General features: G+C 47.5%; 26 non-coding genes across 26 annotated transcripts; 9 read left to right on the top strand and 17 right to left on the bottom strand.

The window, feature by feature from the left end:
* Window positions 1-254: 254 nt before the first annotated feature.
* On the bottom strand, window positions 255-326 carry Trnac-gca. Its single transcript has one exon. It is a non-coding gene; the product is annotated as a tRNA-Cys (tRNA).
* Window positions 327-645: 319 nt separating this feature from the next.
* Trnaw-cca lies at window positions 646-717 on the bottom strand. The gene has a single exon. It is a non-coding gene; the product is annotated as a tRNA-Trp (tRNA).
* A 118-nt stretch (window positions 718-835) lies between these two features.
* Window positions 836-907, top strand: Trnaa-cgc. The gene has a single exon. It is a non-coding gene; the product is annotated as a tRNA-Ala (tRNA).
* A 276-nt stretch (window positions 908-1183) lies between these two features.
* Window positions 1184-1255, bottom strand: Trnac-gca. Its single transcript has one exon. It is a non-coding gene; the product is annotated as a tRNA-Cys (tRNA).
* Window positions 1256-1574: 319 nt separating this feature from the next.
* Window positions 1575-1646, bottom strand: Trnaw-cca. The gene has a single exon. It is a non-coding gene; the product is annotated as a tRNA-Trp (tRNA).
* A 118-nt stretch (window positions 1647-1764) lies between these two features.
* Trnaa-cgc lies at window positions 1765-1836 on the top strand. The gene has a single exon. It is a non-coding gene; the product is annotated as a tRNA-Ala (tRNA).
* Window positions 1837-2112: 276 nt separating this feature from the next.
* On the bottom strand, window positions 2113-2184 carry Trnac-gca. The gene has a single exon. It is a non-coding gene; the product is annotated as a tRNA-Cys (tRNA).
* Window positions 2185-2503: 319 nt separating this feature from the next.
* On the bottom strand, window positions 2504-2575 carry Trnaw-cca. Its single transcript has one exon. It is a non-coding gene; the product is annotated as a tRNA-Trp (tRNA).
* Window positions 2576-2693: 118 nt separating this feature from the next.
* Window positions 2694-2765, top strand: Trnaa-cgc. The gene has a single exon. It is a non-coding gene; the product is annotated as a tRNA-Ala (tRNA).
* A 276-nt stretch (window positions 2766-3041) lies between these two features.
* Window positions 3042-3113, bottom strand: Trnac-gca. Its single transcript has one exon. It is a non-coding gene; the product is annotated as a tRNA-Cys (tRNA).
* A 319-nt stretch (window positions 3114-3432) lies between these two features.
* Window positions 3433-3504, bottom strand: Trnaw-cca. The gene has a single exon. It is a non-coding gene; the product is annotated as a tRNA-Trp (tRNA).
* Window positions 3505-3622: 118 nt separating this feature from the next.
* On the top strand, window positions 3623-3694 carry Trnaa-cgc. The gene has a single exon. It is a non-coding gene; the product is annotated as a tRNA-Ala (tRNA).
* Window positions 3695-9491: 5797 nt separating this feature from the next.
* Trnaw-cca lies at window positions 9492-9563 on the bottom strand. Its single transcript has one exon. It is a non-coding gene; the product is annotated as a tRNA-Trp (tRNA).
* A 118-nt stretch (window positions 9564-9681) lies between these two features.
* Window positions 9682-9753, top strand: Trnaa-cgc. Its single transcript has one exon. It is a non-coding gene; the product is annotated as a tRNA-Ala (tRNA).
* A 276-nt stretch (window positions 9754-10029) lies between these two features.
* Trnac-gca lies at window positions 10030-10101 on the bottom strand. Its single transcript has one exon. It is a non-coding gene; the product is annotated as a tRNA-Cys (tRNA).
* Window positions 10102-10420: 319 nt separating this feature from the next.
* Trnaw-cca lies at window positions 10421-10492 on the bottom strand. Its single transcript has one exon. It is a non-coding gene; the product is annotated as a tRNA-Trp (tRNA).
* A 118-nt stretch (window positions 10493-10610) lies between these two features.
* Trnaa-cgc lies at window positions 10611-10682 on the top strand. The gene has a single exon. It is a non-coding gene; the product is annotated as a tRNA-Ala (tRNA).
* A 278-nt stretch (window positions 10683-10960) lies between these two features.
* Trnac-gca lies at window positions 10961-11032 on the bottom strand. The gene has a single exon. It is a non-coding gene; the product is annotated as a tRNA-Cys (tRNA).
* A 319-nt stretch (window positions 11033-11351) lies between these two features.
* Trnaw-cca lies at window positions 11352-11423 on the bottom strand. The gene has a single exon. It is a non-coding gene; the product is annotated as a tRNA-Trp (tRNA).
* Window positions 11424-11541: 118 nt separating this feature from the next.
* Trnaa-cgc lies at window positions 11542-11613 on the top strand. Its single transcript has one exon. It is a non-coding gene; the product is annotated as a tRNA-Ala (tRNA).
* Window positions 11614-11889: 276 nt separating this feature from the next.
* Trnac-gca lies at window positions 11890-11961 on the bottom strand. Its single transcript has one exon. It is a non-coding gene; the product is annotated as a tRNA-Cys (tRNA).
* Window positions 11962-12280: 319 nt separating this feature from the next.
* Trnaw-cca lies at window positions 12281-12352 on the bottom strand. Its single transcript has one exon. It is a non-coding gene; the product is annotated as a tRNA-Trp (tRNA).
* A 118-nt stretch (window positions 12353-12470) lies between these two features.
* Window positions 12471-12542, top strand: Trnaa-cgc. Its single transcript has one exon. It is a non-coding gene; the product is annotated as a tRNA-Ala (tRNA).
* A 6240-nt stretch (window positions 12543-18782) lies between these two features.
* On the bottom strand, window positions 18783-18854 carry Trnaw-cca. Its single transcript has one exon. It is a non-coding gene; the product is annotated as a tRNA-Trp (tRNA).
* Window positions 18855-18972: 118 nt separating this feature from the next.
* Trnaa-cgc lies at window positions 18973-19044 on the top strand. Its single transcript has one exon. It is a non-coding gene; the product is annotated as a tRNA-Ala (tRNA).
* Window positions 19045-19321: 277 nt separating this feature from the next.
* Trnac-gca lies at window positions 19322-19393 on the bottom strand. The gene has a single exon. It is a non-coding gene; the product is annotated as a tRNA-Cys (tRNA).
* Window positions 19394-19497: the final 104 nt, after the last annotated feature.

Below are 19497 nucleotides of genomic sequence, written 5' to 3'. Positions count from 1 at the left end.
GTACATGAAAACTTTTGCCTATCACCATATTCTACAAAATTCAGTGTACAAGATTCTTCCCCCAAGCAAGTGGATTTCGTACAGTTCGACCTCATGGCGGGAGGACGATGACCTGCAAGACCCTGGGCTGCGATCCCCCCCCATTGAAATGTTGCTCCAAAGCCTTCGGTATGGCGTGCAGGGTGCATCTCAAACATGTATTTGCAACTCACCGCGACAATCGTCATTTGTTTTTTCGAGATACTGAAAAATGAAGGGGGCACCCGGGATTGAACCGGGGACCTCTCGATCTGCAGTCGAATGCTCTACGACTGAGCTATACCCCCTTTCACGATCTTTGCGTTCCCATAACTTAAGGAAAAATATTATACTCTGCCTGGCTAAAGACGTCTAATCGAGCAAAATATTGCGTAATCATTATCTCTCAGTTATATATTAGCGTTAAACGATATAAATATCAAAAATACTAGACACTTCGCGCCTGGAGAAAGTGCGAGTCGGCGCCTTCACCTTAATGTCAGAACGCGAAAATTGCACTAGTAGCTTTTTTTCAAGCAAGTTCTGTTCGTCCGTTCTCCGTAATCGTTTGGTATCTGATTAAACTGACATACTCGCCTATGGCTTTCGTAAACGAAAATTTCATTGTGACCCCGACGTGATTTGAACACGCAACCTTCTGATCTGGAGTCAGACGCGCTACCGTTGCGCCACGGAGTCGACGCTGCTTAGGTCTTGTCATGAATAGGTTCCTCGAACACTTACTGTACCGTTCAAACCTAAGAAATAATGACAGTAGGATCCACGAGACACTCGTCCCGGATGTACTTGCTCTGGCGGGGGTGTAACTCAGTGGTAGAGTGTCTGCTTCGCATGCAGAAAGTCCTGGGTTCAAATCCCAGCTCCTCCAATTTTTGTTTCTCCGTGCAGCAGTACATGAAAACTTTTGCCTATCACCATATTCTACAAAATTCAGTGTACAAGATTCTTCCCCCAAGCAAGTGGATTTCGTACAGTTCGACCTCATGGCGGGAGGACGATGACCTGCAAGACCCTGGGCTGCGATCCCCCCCCATTGAAATGTTGCTCCAAAGCCTTCGGTATGGCGTGCAGGGTGCATCTCAAACATGTATTTGCAACTCACCGCGACAATCGTCATTTGTTTTTTCGAGATACTGAAAAATGAAGGGGGCACCCGGGATTGAACCGGGGACCTCTCGATCTGCAGTCGAATGCTCTACGACTGAGCTATACCCCCTTTCACGATCTTTGCGTTCCCATAACTTAAGGAAAAATATTATACTCTGCCTGGCTAAAGACGTCTAATCGAGCAAAATATTGCGTAATCATTATCTCTCAGTTATATATTAGCGTTAAACGATATAAATATCAAAAATACTAGACACTTCGCGCCTGGAGAAAGTGCGAGTCGGCGCCTTCACCTTAATGTCAGAACGCGAAAATTGCACTAGTAGCTTTTTTTCAAGCAAGTTCTGTTCGTCCGTTCTCCGTAATCGTTTGGTATCTGATTAAACTGACATACTCGCCTATGGCTTTCGTAAACGAAAATTTCATTGTGACCCCGACGTGATTTGAACACGCAACCTTCTGATCTGGAGTCAGACGCGCTACCGTTGCGCCACGGAGTCGACGCTGCTTAGGTCTTGTCATGAATAGGTTCCTCGAACACTTACTGTACCGTTCAAACCTAAGAAATAATGACAGTAGGATCCACGAGACACTCGTCCCGGATGTACTTGCTCTGGCGGGGGTGTAACTCAGTGGTAGAGTGTCTGCTTCGCATGCAGAAAGTCCTGGGTTCAAATCCCAGCTCCTCCAATTTTTGTTTCTCCGTGCAGCAGTACATGAAAACTTTTGCCTATCACCATATTCTACAAAATTCAGTGTACAAGATTCTTCCCCCAAGCAAGTGGATTTCGTACAGTTCGACCTCATGGCGGGAGGACGATGACCTGCAAGACCCTGGGCTGCGATCCCCCCCCATTGAAATGTTGCTCCAAAGCCTTCGGTATGGCGTGCAGGGTGCATCTCAAACATGTATTTGCAACTCACCGCGACAATCGTCATTTGTTTTTTCGAGATACTGAAAAATGAAGGGGGCACCCGGTATTGAACCGGGGACCTCTCGATCTGCAGTCGAATGCTCTACGACTGAGCTATACCCCCTTTCACGATCTTTGCGTTCCCATAACTTAAGGAAAAATATTATACTCTGCCTGGCTAAAGACGTCTAATCGAGCAAAATATTGCGTAATCATTATCTCTCAGTTATATATTAGCGTTAAACGATATAAATATCAAAAATACTAGACACTTCGCGCCTGGAGAAAGTGCGAGTCGGCGCCTTCACCTTAATGTCAGAACGCGAAAATTGCACTAGTAGCTTTTTTTCAAGCAAGTTCTGTTCGTCCGTTCTCCGTAATCGTTTGGTATCTGATTAAACTGACATACTCGCCTACGGCTTTCGTAAACGAAAATTTCATTGTGACCCCGACGTGATTTGAACACGCAACCTTCTGATCTGGAGTCAGACGCGCTACCGTTGCGCCACGGAGTCGACGCTGCTTAGGTCTTGTCATGAATAGGTTCCTCGAACACTTACTGTACCGTTCAAACCTAAGAAATAATGACAGTAGGATCCACGAGACACTCGTCCCGGATGTACTTGCTCTGGCGGGGGTGTAACTCAGTGGTAGAGTGTCTGCTTCGCATGCAGAAAGTCCTGGGTTCAAATCCCAGCTCCTCCAATTTTTGTTTCTCCGTGCAGCAGTACATGAAAACTTTTGCCTATCACCATATTCTACAAAATTCAGTGTACAAGATTCTTCCCCCAAGCAAGTGGATTTCGTACAGTTCGACCTCATGGCGGGAGGACGATGACCTGCAAGACCCTGGGCTGCGATCCCCCCCCATTGAAATGTTGCTCCAAAGCCTTCGGTATGGCGTGCAGGGTGCATCTCAAACATGTATTTGCAACTCACCGCGACAATCGTCATTTGTTTTTTCGAGATACTGAAAAATGAAGGGGGCACCCGGGATTGAACCGGGGACCTCTCGATCTGCAGTCGAATGCTCTACGACTGAGCTATACCCCCTTTCACGATCTTTGCGTTCCCATAACTTAAGGAAAAATATTATACTCTGCCTGGCTAAAGACGTCTAATCGAGCAAAATATTGCGTAATCATTATCTCTCAGTTATATATTAGCGTTAAACGATATAAATATCAAAAATACTAGACACTTCGCGCCTGGAGAAAGTGCGAGTCGGCGCCTTCACCTTAATGTCAGAACGCGAAAATTGCACTAGTAGCTTTTTTTCAAGCAAGTTCTGTTCGTCCGTTCTCCGTAATCGTTTGGTATCTGATTAAACTGACATACTCGCCTATGGCTTTCGTAAACGAAAATTTCATTGTGACCCCGACGTGATTTGAACACGCAACCTTCTGATCTGGAGTCAGACGCGCTACCGTTGCGCCACGGAGTCGACGCTGCTTAGGTCTTGTCATGAATAGGTTCCTCGAACACTTACTGTACCGTTCAAACCTAAGAAATAATGACAGTAGGATCCACGAGACACTCGTCCCGGATGTACTTGCTCTGGCGGGGGTGTAACTCAGTGGTAGAGTGTCTGCTTCGCATGCAGAAAGTCCTGGGTTCAAATCCCAGCTCCTCCAATTTTTGTTTCTCCGTGCAGCAGTACATGAAAACTTTTGCCTATCACCATATTCTACAAAATTCAGTGTACAAGATTCTTCCCCCAAGCAAGTGGATTTCGTACAGTTCGACCTCATGGCGGGAGGACGATGACCTGCAAGACCCTGGGCTGCGATCCCCCCCCATTGAAATGTTGCTCCAAAGCCTTCGGTATGGCGTGCAGGGTGCATCTCAAACATGTATTTGCAACTCACCGCGACAATCGTCATTTGTTTTTTCGAGATACTGAAAAATGAAGGGGGCACCCGGGATTGAACCGGGGACCTCTCGATCTGCAGTCGAATGCTCTACGACTTTTTTTTTTTTTAAACACGAAAACTTCAGTCCTGGTGTAGAGAAGAAACATACATAAAGGCGGCAAATTCAGAAACAGTATAAAAGAAAGTGGCTCACACAGGTGACCTTAGCCAACACCCTCTCTTTCAAATGTCAGGCTAAGCATATTGGCAAAATCATCTCGGAGGCCTGGCAATCGCAAGCGCTGCCAGTAAGCAGTAAGCATGTACTGCCGAAACGCTAGGTGTCCATCCTCTTCATGACAACTGTTGACAAAATGTACGAAATGGCCAATCAACCACATGACGGGATGGAGCTTCGTCCGCGGAAAAAAGGAAGAATCGGGCCGGACGATGATGTCAATAGTATAAGCGGCTTCAGCAGACCTAGTGACAAAAGCAAGTTGTTTCCTGAGCCAACGCCAATTAGCAAGGTGCCCACAGCAGGTGAATCGATGTTCAAGGGTATCCAGGAGACCACACCGAGTACAGGTGTCCGTGTCAGAAAGACCAATACGGTGCAGTCGTACATTGGTGGGAACCAAATTATTTATTACCCTATACCACGTGGACGCCACGGCCATAGAGTGGATCGGCAGACTAACGTTCTTCCAGACGTTCCTCCAGGACACGGATGGAGACGCCAGTTCTATTGGATTGGGACTGGCCAGCCCCTCCCAGCGGGCAATCAAGCTCTTGGTCGTTGGCACCGGTCGCCGCAAGAAGACGTCACCGAGGTAACTCACCGCAATGTAAAATTCCCGAATGTGTTTCAACTTAAAATTTAGGCGTCCGACATCGACAGGTGGAGCAAGGCTCGCCGGACGCACAACAGTAAAAAGCCTGGATGTAATTGAAGTCACTTCTTGCGTAACAATTAGAGTCGTTCGGCGGACGTACAAAGCAGACGCCTTGCGAGTAATGTCAGAGAGGCCCAAGCCTCCGGAGAGACGCGGTTTCGTCATTACCTCGTAACGTAACTTGAATAGATGGCCCTTCCATATAAACCTGCTAGACAATTGGCGCAACCTTTTCGCCACCATCATGGGAAGTGGGAACAGCTGAGCAACATAATAAGCTTTACATAGGACGTAGGTGTCTAAAATTCGGACTTTTTGCAAAATGGTTGCAGAGCGCTGCTCATGGACCATCAGAGCCCCCTGTATCTTCTCGGTGACAGATTTCCAATTGAGAGCCGCCATTTTTAGAGGACACCGATCAATGATAATCCCCAAGGACGTATGGCGATCGACAAAAGTGGCCCAAGGGACGTCAGCATCGCGAAATCCTCGAATATCAAGGAACTTACATTTACCCTGATTGAGACGCGCTCCAGAGACACGACAGTATGCATCAACTGCCCCTTTCAACAACGGGATATCATCTCGTTGACGGAGGTGAACAACGACATCATCCGCATATGCCTTAACCGAGAGCTTCCCACCAGAGAGGGACATACCCTGAAGCTTGAGAGCAATAGTCCGAAGCAGCGGTTCCAGGGACAAAACGAATAAAGACATAGAGAGCGGACTACCCTGAGGCACTCCGCGGCGGATAGCAATGGGCGGCGTCAGCTGCCCATTGACTGACACCCGAGCTGTTATTCCCCTGTACAAATTGCCAAGAACACCACGTGATGAAGCGTTAAAACCTATTGTACCTAAAACACGATCTAAAAACACATGACTGACGTGATCAAAAGCCTTATAAAAATCAAGGAAGGCAAAGGCACAATGTACGTTTGTAACCGCCGCAACCGAGACAACATCCCGATATTCGGCTACTGGTGTCAGAATAGATCTATCATGAAAACAACATTGATGTGCACCAATCACACCCCGAAGCAGAGAAGACAGCCGGCTATTGAGCGCTCTAGCAGCTGTCTTATAGTCAAAATTCAGCAATGTGAGCGGACGAAGATTGGCAGCAGATAAACGACCAGAGGACTTCGGAATTAAAACAATTTTCCCTACTTTAAAATCGGCAGGCACATCCATCCCTCTGACAATCTCATTTAAAATCTGCGTAAAAATGCCACCCAAAAGAGGCCAAAAACGGAGATAAAATTCTTTAGGCAGGCCGTCTGGACCCGGCGATTTACTGGACGGAGAGCGAGCAATAAAATCGAAAACATCATCTACCTGGAACTCCCGGAGAAATTCGCCGTTCGCGTCAGGCGCGATCGTCGCAGTTAGATCCCCAAAGACATCATCCGAAAGAGACTCACCAGAATCATTGGCAGAATAGAGACTAGTGTAATACTGATGAAGAGCACGAACCATTTCCTCCTGTGCACTAAGCTGTCGCCCATCATCCACCGTAAGAGAAGAGATGAAGGAGCGACGACGACGAGTCTGATGCCGTAGCAGGTGGTACAAGGATGTCAGTTCACCTTCAACAAGAGAGTGAGGTTTCGACTTAACTCGCAGACCATCCATCTGTCGTCGTTTAAGGCTCAAGAGCTTGGCTTTAATACGACGAACATCATGGATCCGCAGTGGAGAGGTACCCGCCGCGTCATATAGTTCACGCAGGACAGAGTAGTAATATTCATACGTGTTCTTAAAATCACGCGTCCTAGCAGCACAGTAGAAAATCAAAGTCTGACGAATCTTGGGCTTGGCAAACGCAGTCCACCAAACCAGCAAGGAGGGGTATCGCGGGACAGAGCGAAGACATCGCTCCCACACGCCACTTATAACATCATCCATAGCACTGTCGGCAAGGTGGGAAACATTTAACATCCACTGGGAACGATAAAGTTTTGCAGGTTGGCGACTAAGATTTACAGTTGCAGTAAAAGCACAATGGTCAGAAAAACTAGTAGGAATAACATCGACAGAAAGAATTTTATCACATAAAAAATCAGATAAATAGAATCTGTCGAGTCTACTGCATGAGGACGCGGTAAAAAACGTATATTTCACCAGGGTTGGATATTTGTGTTCCCAAACATCACGCAGATGCATCGTACGAACTAAGTCATGTAAATCACGGCAATAATTAAAATTGGGGGACTGGTCTGCAGGGCGTAAAACACAATTAAAATCGCCTCCGAGCAGGAGACTCCGAGGACTCTGGCGCAAAAGATAAATAAGCTCTTCTTTATAAAAGCGCGATCGAGCCACAGTGTGGCCCGAACCAGAGGGGGCATACAAAACAACGAGGCGGAGATCAAAAAGACGACAACCAATCCCACGGCCAGAGTCAAGGAATTCAATGTCAGTAATAGGAATGCGCTCTCGAAAGAAAAGAGCAGTTCCTGTTGAATATTCCGGCGCGACATTAAAAACAGTTTGAAATCCAGGTATAGAGAGATCAGAAAACAACACTTCCTGCAAAAACACTACGTCCGCACAGGCGTCGTAAATAAACTGCCGCAAAGAGGCAATGCGAACGTCGGACTCAATACGGTTAACATTTAAGGTAAGAAAGGTGTATGCTTGAACCATAGAGAGAAAAGCGAGAAAACAAATCACCTACACCGACGCACCAGCGTCACAGTCCATAGCAGGGGTGACGGAGGCATCCGAGGGAGGGGGACTGCTACCCCGTTCCGCGGATCCCTTACGTTTCGGTTTTTTACGAACAGCATTAACGTTCGGCTGAACGCGTAACTTGCGTCGGCTGACGGGCAAGGAAACTTCAGCCGCCGGTGACGTAGGAGGGTCAAGTTCTGTATCCGACACCACCCGCGCCGGTCCACATGCGGGATCCGGGGTCGCGGGGGAAACATCCGACAAAACGGAATGGTCAACACCTGCACTAGCTTCCGGCAAACATGGACTGCACGGAGGCGAAACGTGAGCAGGAAGGTCCGAGGCCGCAGAGTTGGAAGGAAGCGGAGCAGCTCCGCTGGCAGAGGTATGGGGCAGCGAAGCAGGAAGTTGTCGCGGCTCCACTTGTTGTGACATCGAAGTCGGTTCGGAAGACGGCGCCAACAGGCCCGACCGACGACCCGACTCGAGAGAAGCTGCGTCGGAGGCCGGAGGGGCGCCAGCAGCCGCCACCGGAACCGCTACCTCAGGAGGGCAGGGAGCAGCTACAGTACACAGTGACTCGGAGGATGCCGGTCGCTCGGACTGGGGCATCTCAGGGAGATCCTCATCCGTACTATTTCCATCGTGTGGGCGACGCCTCTTATTATTCAAAAGTGGCACACCCACCTGAGGGACAGACGGAACAACATCAGATTTAGCACGCAAAGGAGGAAATTCTGTATCAGGGGTGCGCAAAACCTGTGGCGGGGCGCTACTACCACTGGACTGTGCTACACCAAGAGCAGAACCACCTGCAACGAGGTCAGCGACCGTTAACTTGCGACGCTGTTCGAGAGAATTTTTTAAAACAAAAACTCTCCGCGGACAGTCGGTACGCACGTGACCACTTTCATTGCACAAAAAACAGGTGCCAACCTGACCACTATATGTTACATGGACACGATATCCACCGATCTGCAGGTGAGATGGAATATTCTGCTTAACGTGCATTTCGACTGAACGAATACCACTGTAACATTGCAGGCGATGTTGGCTTGACCAGCGTTCAAGGCGAATGCTCTTTACATCACCATACTTCTGTAGACCCTCCTTAAGATAGACATTATCCACCTCCGGTGGAAGGTTGTAAACACGAACATTGGTATACGTGATGGAAGCATTGGAAAGCAGCACGGTACTTACAGAATCATCCCGATGCCGAAAGAGAACTTGATGACCATATTTAGAAAGAATTTTATCAACCTGAAGTGGGTCCATAAACTTAACAAAGAAAACATACAGTTCGGTATCAAAATAAGCAGTGTGCACCTGATCCGAATGAACACCAAAGGTATCTACCAACCAATCATGAATCTCAAGAGAACTAGGTTGCACATGGCGGGTTGACTTGTCAAAAGCAAAACTAACTGTAGCCTGACGAGGAATAACCTGGGACGACATTTTCAAAATATGCGGTCGAAACCGCTACACCAAAAACACTGAAATAAGGACAGAAAGTAACACAAGGTACGAAACAACGACGGAGAAATACTCTCAGAAGTTGCAACACAACACGTAACAAAAACGATAGTCCACTATACGTAACGCTACGGCGGAGCGGAAGACTAGGCACGTCCACACTGCACGGCGTCTAAAGCGGAACTGGCGACTGAGCTATACCCCCTTTCACGATCTTTGCGTTCCCATAACTTAAGGAAAAATATTATACTCTGCCTGGCTAAAGACGTCTAATCGAGCAAAATATTGCGTAATCATTATGTCTCAGTTATATATTAGCGTTAAACGATATAAATATCAAAAATACTAGACACTTCGCGCCTGGAGAAAGTGCGAGTCGGCGCCTTCACCTTAATGTCAGAACGCGAAAATTGCACTAGTAGCTTTTTTTCAAGCAAGTTCTGTTCGTCCGTTCTCCGTAATCGTTTGGTATCTGATTAAACTGACATACTCGCCTATGGCTTTCGTAAACGAAAATTTCATTGTGACCCCGACGTGATTTGAACACGCAACCTTCTGATCTGGAGTCAGACGCGCTACCGTTGCGCCACGGAGTCGACGCTGCTTAGGTCTTGTCATGAATAGGTTCCTCGAACACTTACTGTACCGTTCAAACCTAAGAAATAATGACAGTAGGATCCACGAGACACTCGTCCCGGATGTACTTGCTCTGGCGGGGGTGTAACTCAGTGGTAGAGTGTCTGCTTCGCATGCAGAAAGTCCTGGGTTCAAATCCCAGCTCCTCCAATTTTTGTTTCTCCGTGCAGCAGTACATGAAAACTTTTGCCTATCACCATATTCTACAAAATTCAGTGTACAAGATTCTTCCCCCAAGCAAGTGGATTTCGTACAGTTCGACCTCATGGCGGGAGGACGATGACCTGCAAGACCCTGGGCTGCGATCCCCCCCCATTGAAATGTTGCTCCAAAGCCTTCGGTATGGCGTGCAGGGTGCATCTCAAACATGTATTTGCAACTCACCGCGACAATCGTCATTTGTTTTTTCGAGATACTGAAAAATGAAGGGGGCACCCGGGATTTAACCGGGGACCTCTCGATCTGCAGTCGAATGCTCTACGACTGAGCTATACCCCCTTTCACGATCTTTGCGTTCCCATAACTTAAGGAAAAATATTATACTCTGCCTGGCTAAAGACGTCTAATCGAGCAAAATATTGCGTAATCATTATCTCTCAGTTATATATTAGCGTTAAACGATATAAATATCAAAAATACTAGACACTTCGCGCCTGGAGAAAGTGCGAGTCGGCGCCTTCACCTTAATGTCAGAACGCGAAAATTGCACTAGTAGCTTTTTTTCAAGCAAGTTCTGTTCGTCCGTTCTCCGTAATCGTTTGGTATCTGATTAAACTGACATACTCGCCTATGGCTTTCGTAAACGAAAATTTCATTGTGACCCCGACGTGATTTGAACACGCAACCTTCTGATCTGGAGTCAGACGCGCTACCGTTGCGCCACGGAGTCGACGCTGCTTAGGTCTTGTCATGAAGAGGTTCCTCGAACACTTACTGTACCGTTCAAACCTAAGAAATAATGACAGTAGGATCCACGAGACACTCGTCCCGGATGTACTTGCTCTGGCGGGGGTGTAACTCAGTGGTAGAGTGTCTGCTTCGCATGCAGAAAGTCCTGGGTTCAAATCCCAGCTCCTCCAATTTTTGTTTCTCCGTGCAGCAGTACATGAAAACTTTTGCCTATCACCATATTCTACAAAATTCAGTGTACAAGATTCTTCCCCCAAGCAAGTGGATTTCGTACAGTTCGACCTCATGGCGGGAGGACGATGACCTGCAAGACCCTGGGCTGCGATCCCCCCCCCCATTGAAATGTTGCTCCAAAGCCTTCGGTATGGCGTGCAGGGTGCATCTCAAACATGTATTTGCAACTCACCGCGACAATCGTCATTTGTTTTTTCGAGATACTGAAAAATGAAGGGGGCACCCGGGATTGAACCGGGGACCTCTCGATCTGCAGTCGAATGCTCTACGACTGAGCTATACCCCCTTTCACGATCTTTGCGTTCCCATAACTTAAGGAAAAATATTATACTCTGCCTGGCTAAAGACGTCTAATCGAGCAAAATATTGCGTAATCATTATCTCTCAGTTATATATTAGCGTTAAACGATATAAATATCAAAAATACTAGACACTTCGCGCCTGGAGAAAGTGCGAGTCGGCGCCTTCACCTTAATGTCAGAACGCGAAAATTGCACTAGTAGCTTTTTTTCAAGCAAGTTCTGTTCGTCCGTTCTCCGTAATCGTTTGGTATCTGATTAAACTGACATACTCGCCTATGGCTTTCGTAAACGAAAATTTCATTGTGACCCCGACGTGATTTGAACACGCAATCTTCTGATCTGGAGTCAGACGCGCTACCGTTGCGCCACGGAGTCGACGCTGCTTAGGTCTTGTCATGAATAGGTTCCTCGAACACTTACTGTACCGTTCAAACCTAAGAAATAATGACAGTAGGATCCACGAGACACTCGTCCCGGATGTACTTGCTCTGGCGGGGGTGTAACTCAGTGGTAGAGTGTCTGCTTCGCATGCAGAAAGTCCTGGGTTCAAATCCCAGCTCCTCCAATTTTTGTTTCTCCGTGCAGCAGTACATGAAAACTTTTGCCTATCACCATATTCTACAAAATTCAGTGTACAAGATTCTTCCCCCAAGCAAGTGGATTTCGTACAGTTCGACCTCATGGCGGGAGGACGATGACCTGCAAGACCCTGGGCTGCGATCCCCCCCCATTGAAATGTTGCTCCAAAGCCTTCGGTATGGCGTGCAGGGTGCATCTCAAACATGTATTTGCAACTCACCGCGACAATCGTCATTTGTTTTTTCGAGATACTGAAAAATGAAGGGGGCACCCGGGATTGAACCGGGGACCTCTCGATCTGCAGTCGAATGCTCTACGACTGAGCTATACCCCCTTTCACGATCTTTGCGTTCCCATAACTTAAGGAAAAATATTATACTCTGCCTGGCTAAAGACGTCTAATCGAGCAAAATATTGCGTAATCATTATCTCTCAGTTATATATTAGCGTTAAACGATATAAATATCAAAAATACTAGACACTTCGCGCCTGGAGAAAGTGCGAGTCGGCGCCTTCACCTTAATGTCAGAACGCGAAAATTGCACTAGTAGCTTTTTTTCAAGCAAGTTCTGTTCGTCCGTTCTCCGTAATCGTTTGGTATCTGATTAAACTGACATACTCGCCTATGGCTTTCGTAAACGAAAATTTCATTGTGACCCCGACGTGATTTGCACACGCAACCTTCTGATCTGGAGTCAGACGCGCTACCGTTGCGCCACGGAGTCGACGCTGCTTAGGTCTTGTCATGAATAGGTTCCTCGAACACTTACTGTACCGTTCAAACCTAAGAAATAATGACAGTAGGATCCACGAGACACTCGTCCCGGATGTACTTGCTCTGGCGGGGGTGTAACTCAGTGGTAGAGTGTCTGCTTCGCATGCAGAAAGTCCTGGGTTCAAATCCCAGCTCCTCCAATTTTTGTTTCTCCGTGCAGCAGTACATGAAAACTTTTGCCTATCACCATATTCTACAAAATTCAGTGTACAAGATTCTTCCCCCAAGCAAGTGGATTTCGTACAGTTCGACCTCATGGCGGGAGGACGATGACCTGCAAGACCCTGGGCTGCGATCCCCCCCCATTGAAATGTTGCTCCAAAGCCTTCGGTATGGCGTGCAGGGTGCATCTCAAACATGTATTTGCAACTCACCGCGACAATCGTCATTTGTTTTTTCGAGATACTGAAAAATGAAGGGGGCACCCGGGATTGAACCGGGGACCTCTCGATCTGCAGTCGAATGCTCTACGACTTTTTTTTTTTTTTTTTTTCTCCTGCACCCGAAGCAGGAATCATAGCCCTTTTTTTTTTTTTTTTTTTTTTTTTTACAGCATTCTTTTAAGTCCAAAGGGAACACACATAGACACACACACACAAACACACACACACACACACACAGACACACACACTTAAATAAAAAGAAGATATAATTGGTTTCTAATGCAAACAGCAAAGGGTGGATTTGTACCTCAATTTTGATATACTGGGAGTGCATAATAAATTCATATTTTTTTTCATTGTGTAAAGTTAGAGGTGACAGTGAGATTCAGGCCTGCGGAAGCAAAGTGGGCAGGGGTCGAAGCCCGAGGCCTGGCCACGATGACTCCACCGTCCTGTTTCCGAAAGGCACCTGTACAAGGGCGTAGTATTATCCCCTACTGTCTCGGTTCGTGGTCGCTCGTTTGTTTTTCTTGAGCGCCCTAAAGGTCCACGAAAACGTCAGTCCTGGATGTAGAGAAGAAACATACACCAAGGCGGTAAATCCCGAAACAGTATAAAAGAAAATGGCTCACACAGGTGTCCTTAGCCAACACCCTCTCTTTCAAATGTCAGGCTAAGCATATTTGCAAAATCATCACGGAGGCCTGGCAATCGCAAGCGCTGCCAGTAAGCAGTAAGCATGTACTGCCGAAACGCTAGGTGTCCATCGTCTTCATGACAACTGATGACAAAATGTACGAAATGTCCAATCAACCACATGACTGTATGGAGCTTCGTTCGCGGAAAAAAGGAGGAATCGGGCCGGACGATGATGTCAATAGTATAAGCGGCTTCAGCAGACCTAGTGACAAAAGCAAGTTGTTTCCTGAGCCAACGCCAATTGGCAAGGTGCCCACAGCAGGTGAATCGATGTTCAAGGGTATCCAGGAGACCACACCGAGTACAGGTGTCCGTGTCAGAAAGACCAATACGGTGCAGTCGTACATTGGTGGGAACCAAATTATTTATTACCCTATACCACGTGGACGCCACGGCCATAGAGTGTATCGGCGGACTAACATTCTTCCAGACGTTCCTCCAGGACAAAGATGGAGACGCCAGTTCTATTGGATTGGGACCGGCCAGCCCCTCCCAGCGGGCAATCAGGCCCTTGGTCGTTGGCACCGGTCGCCGCAAGAAGGCGTCACCGAGGTAACTCACCGCAATGTAAAATTCCCGAATGTGTTTCAACTTAAAATTTAGGCGTCCGACATCGACAGGTGGAGCAAGGCTCGCCGGACGCACAACAGTAAAAAGCCTGGATGTAATTGAAGTCTCTTCTTGCGTAACAATTAGAGTCGTTCGGCGGACGTACAAAGCAGACGCCTTGCGAGTAATGTCAGAGAGGCCCAAGCCTCCGGAGATACGCGGTTTCGTCATAACCTCGTAACGTAACTTGAATAGATGGCCCTTCCATATAAACCTGCTAGACAATTGGCGCAACCTTTTCGCCACCATCATGGGAAGTGGGAACAGCTGAGCAACATAATAAGCTTTACATAGAACGTAGGTGTCTAAAATTCTGACTTTTTGCAAAATGGTAGCAGAGCGCTGCTCATGGACCATCAGAGCCCCCTGTATCTTCTCGGTGACAGATTTCCAATTGAGAGCCGCCATTTTTAGAGGACACCGATCAATGATAATCCCCAAGGACGTATGGCGATCGACAAAAGTGGCCCAAGGGACATCAGCATCGCGAAATCCTCGAATATCAAGGAACTTACATTTACCCTGATTGAGACGCGCTCCAGAGACACGACAGTATGCATCAACTGCCCCTTTCAACAACCGGATATCATCACGTTGACGGAGGAGAACAACGACATCATCCGCATATGCCTTAACAGAGAGCTTCCCACCAGAGAGGGACATACCCTGAAGCTTGAGAGCAATAGTCCGAAGCAGCGGTTCCAGGGACAATACGAATAAAGACATAGAGAGCGGACTACCCTGAGGCACTCCGCGGCGGATAGCAATGGGCGGCGTCAGCTGCCCATTGACTGACACCCGAGCTGTTATTCCCCTATACAAATTGCCAAGAACACCACGTGATGAAGCGTTAAAACCTATTGTACCTAAAACACGATCTAAAAACACATGACTGACGTGATCAAAAGCCTTATAAAAATCAAGGAAGGCAAAGGCACAATGTACGTTTGTAACCGCCGCAACCGAGACAACATCCCGATATTCGGCTACTGGTGTCAGAATAGATCTATCATGAAAACAACATTGATGTGCACCAATCACACCCCGAAGCAGAGAAGACAACCGGCTATTGAGCGCTCTAGCAGCTGTCTTGTAGTCAAAGTTCAGCAATGTGAGCGGACGAAGATTGGCAGCAGATAAACGACCAGAGGACTTCGGAATTAAAACAATTTTCCCTACTTTAAAATCGGCAGGCACATCCACCCCCCTGACAATCTCATTTAAAATCTGCGTAAAAATGCCACCCAAAAGAGGCCAAAAACGGAGATAAAATTCTTTAGGCAGGCCGTCTGGACCCGGCGATTTACTGGACGGAGAGCGAGCAATAAAATCGAAAACATCATCTACCTGGAACTCCCGGAGAAATTCGCCGTTCGCGTCAGGCGCGATCGTCGCAGTTAGATCCCCAAGGACATCATCCGAAAGAGACTCACCAGAATCATCGGCAGAATATAGACTAGTATAATACTGATGAAGAGCACGAACCATTTCCTCCTGTGCAATAAGCTGTCGTCCATCATCCACCGTAAGAGAAGAGATGAAGGAGCGACGACGACGAGTCTGATGCCGTAGCAGGTGGTACAAGGATGTCAGTTCACCTTCAACAAGAGAGTGAGGTTTCGACTTAACTCGCAGACCATCCATCTGTCGTCGTTTAAGGCTCAAGAGCTTGGCTTTAATACGACGAACATCATGGATCCGCAGAGGAGAGGTACCCGCCGCGTCATATAGTTCACGCAGGACAGAGTAGTAATATTCATACGTGTTCTTAAAATCACGCGCCCTTGCAGCACAGTAAAAAATCAAAGTCTGACGAATCTTGGGCTTGGCAAACGCAGTCCACCAAACCAGCAAGGAGGGGTATCGCGGGACAGAGCGAAGACATCGCTCCCACACGCCACTTATAACATCATCCATAGCACTGTCGGCAAGGTGGGAAACATTTAACATCCACTGGGAACGATAAAGTTTTGCAGGTTGGCGACTAAGATTTACAGTTGCAGTAAAAGCACAATGGTCAGAAAAACTAGTAGGAATAACATCGACAGAAAGAATTTTATCACATAAAAAATCAGATAAATAGAATCTGTCGAGTCTACTGCATGAGGACGCGGTAAAAAACGTATATTTCACCAGGGTTGGATATTTGTGTTCCCAAACATCACGCAGATGCATCGTACGAACTAAGTCATGTAAATCACGGCAATAATTAAAATTGGGGGACTGGTCTGCAGGGCGTAAAACACAATTAAAATCGCCTCCGAGCAGGAGACTCCGAGGACTCTGGCGCAAAAGATAAATAAGCTCTTCTTTATAAAAGCGCGATCGAGCCACAGTGTGACCCGAACCAGAGGGGGCATACAAAACAACGAGGCGGAGATCAAAAAGACGACAACCAATCCCACGGCCAGAGTCAAGGAATTCAATGTCAGTAATAGGAATGCCCTCTCGAAAGAAAAGAGCAGTTCCTGTTGAATATTCCGGCGCGACATTAAAAACAGTTTGAAATCCAGGTAGAGAGAGATCAGAAAACAACACTTCCTGCAAAAACACTACGTCCGCACAGGCGTCGTAAATAAACTGCCGCAAAGAGGCAATGCGAACGTCGGACTCAATACGGTTAACATTTAAGGTAAGAAAGGTGTATGCTTGAACCATAGAGAGAAAAGCGAGAAAACAAATCACCTACACCGACGCACCAGCGTCACAGTCCATAGCAGGGGTGACAGAGGCATCCGAGGGAGGGGGACTGCTACCCCGTTCCGCGGATCCCTTACGTTTCGGTTTTTTACGAACAGCATTAACGTTCGGCTGAACGCGTAACTTGCGTCGGCTGACGGGCAAGGAAACTTCAGCCGCCGGTGACGTAGGAGGGTCAAGTTCTGTATCCGACACCACCCGCGCCGGTCCACATGCGGGATCCGGGGTCGCGGGGGAAACATCCGACAAAACGGAATGGTCAACACCTGCACTAGCTTCCGGCAAACATGGACTGCACGGAGGCGAAACGTGAGCAGGAAGGTCCGAGGCCGCAGAGTCGGAAGGAAGCGGAGCAGCTCCGCTGGCAGAGGTATGGGGCAGCGAAGCAGGAAGTTGTCGCGGCTCCACTTGTTGTGACATCGAAGTCGGTTCGGAAGACGGCGCCAACAGGCCCGACCGACGACCCGACTCGAGAGAAGCTGCGTCGGAGGCCGGAGGGGCGCCAGCAGCCGCCACCGGAACCGCTACCTCAGGAGGGCAGGGAGCAGCTACAGTACACAGTGGCTCGGAGGATGCCGGTCGCTCGGACTGGGGCATCTCAGGGAGATCCTCATCCGTACTATTTCCATCGTGTGGGCGACGCCTCTTATTATTCAAAAGTGGCACACCCACCTGAGGGACAGACGGAACAACATCAGATTTAGCACGCAAAGGAGGAAATTCTGTATCAGGGGTGCGCAAAACCTGTGGAGGGGCGCTACTACCACTGGACTGTGCTACACCAAGAGCAGAACCACCTGCAACGAGGTCAGCGACCGTTAACTTGCGACGCTGTTCGAGAGAATTTTTTAAAACAAAAACTCTCCGCGGACAGTCGGTACGCACATGACCACTTTCATTGCACAAAAAACAGGTGCCCACCTGACCACTATATGTTACATGGACACGATATCCACCGATCTGCAGGTGAGATGGAATATTCTGCTTAACGTGCATTTCGACTGAACGAATACCACTGTAACATTGCAGGCGATGTTGGCTTGACCAGCGTTCAAGGCGAATGCTCTTTACATCACCATACTTCTGTAGACCCTCCTTAAGATAGACATTATCCACCTCCGGTGGAAGGTTGTAAACACGAACATTGGTATACGTGATGGAAGCATTGGAAAGCAGCACGGTACTTACAGAATCATCCCGATGCCGAAAGAGAACTTGATGACCATATTTAGAAAGAATTTTATCAACCTGAAGTGGGTCCATAAACTTAACAAAGAAAACATACAGTTCGGTATCAAAATAAGCAGTGTGCACCTGATCCGAATGAACACCAAAGGTATCTACCAACCAATCATGAATCTCAAGAGAACTAGGTTGCACATGGCGGGTTGACTTGTCAAAAGCAAAACTAACTGTAGCCTGACGAGGAATAACCTGGGACGACATTTTCAAAATATGCGGTCGAAACCGCTACACAAAAAACACTGAAATAAGGACAGAAAGTAACACAAGGTACGAAACAACGACGGAGAAACACTCACAGAAGTTGCAACACAACACGTAAACAAAAACGATAGTCCACTATACGTAACGCTACGGCGGAGCGGAAGACTAGGCACGTCCACACTGCACGGCGTCTAAAGCGGAACTGATGACTGAGCTATACCCCCTTTCACGATCTTTGCGTTCCCATAACTTAAGGAATAATATTATACTCTGCCTGGCTAAAGACGTCTAATCGAGCAAAATATTGCGTAATCATTATCTCTCAGTTATATATTAGCGTTAAACGATATAAATATCAAAAATACTAGACACTTCGCGCCTGGAGAAAGTGCGAGTCGGCGCCTTCACCTTAATGTCAGAACGCGAAAATTGCACTAGTAGCTTTTTTTCAAGCAAGTTCTGTTCGTCCGTTCTCCGTAATCGTTTGGTATCTGATTAAACTGACATACTCGCCTATGGCTTTCGTAAACGAAAATTTCATTGTGACCCCGACGTGATTTGAACACGCAACCTTCTGATCTGGAGTCAGACGCGCTACCGTTGCGCCACGGAGTCGACGCTGCTTAGGTCTTGTCATGAATAGGTTCCTCGAACACTTACTGTACCGTTCAAACCTAAGAAATAATGACAGTAGGATCCACGAGACACTCGTCCCGGATGTACTTGCTCTGGCGGGGGTGTAACTCAGTGGTAGAGTGTCTGCTTCGCATGCAGAAAGTCCTGGGTTCAAATCCCAGCTCCTCCAATTTTTGTTTCTCCGTGCAGCAGTACATGAAAACTTTTGCCTATCACCATATTCTACAAAATTCAGTGTACAAGATTCTTCCCCCAAGCAAGTGGATTTCGTACAGTTCGACCTCATGGCGGGAGGACGATGACCTGCAAGACCCTGGGCTGCGATCCCCCCCCCATTGAAATGTTGCTCCAAAGCCTTCGGTATGGCGTGCAGGGTGCATCTCAAACATGTATTTGCAACTCACCGCGACAATCGTCATTTGTTTTTTCGAGATACTGAAAAATGAAGGGGGCACCCGGGATTGAACCGGGGACCTCTCGATCTGCAGTCGAATGCTCTACGACTGAGCTATACCCCCTTTCACGATCTTTGCGTTCCCATAACTTAAGGAAAAATATTATACTCTGCCTGGCTAAAGACGTCTAATCGAGCAAAATATTGCGTAATCATTATCTCTCAGTT

The sequence above is a fragment of the Schistocerca piceifrons genome, chromosome 3 (assembly GCF_021461385.2).
Source record: "Schistocerca piceifrons isolate TAMUIC-IGC-003096 chromosome 3, iqSchPice1.1, whole genome shotgun sequence".
NCBI classification, from domain to species: domain Eukaryota; kingdom Metazoa; phylum Arthropoda; class Insecta; order Orthoptera; family Acrididae; genus Schistocerca; species Schistocerca piceifrons.
Note: the sequence above shows the minus strand (reverse complement) of the source record. Positions and strands in the feature narration are given on the sequence as shown.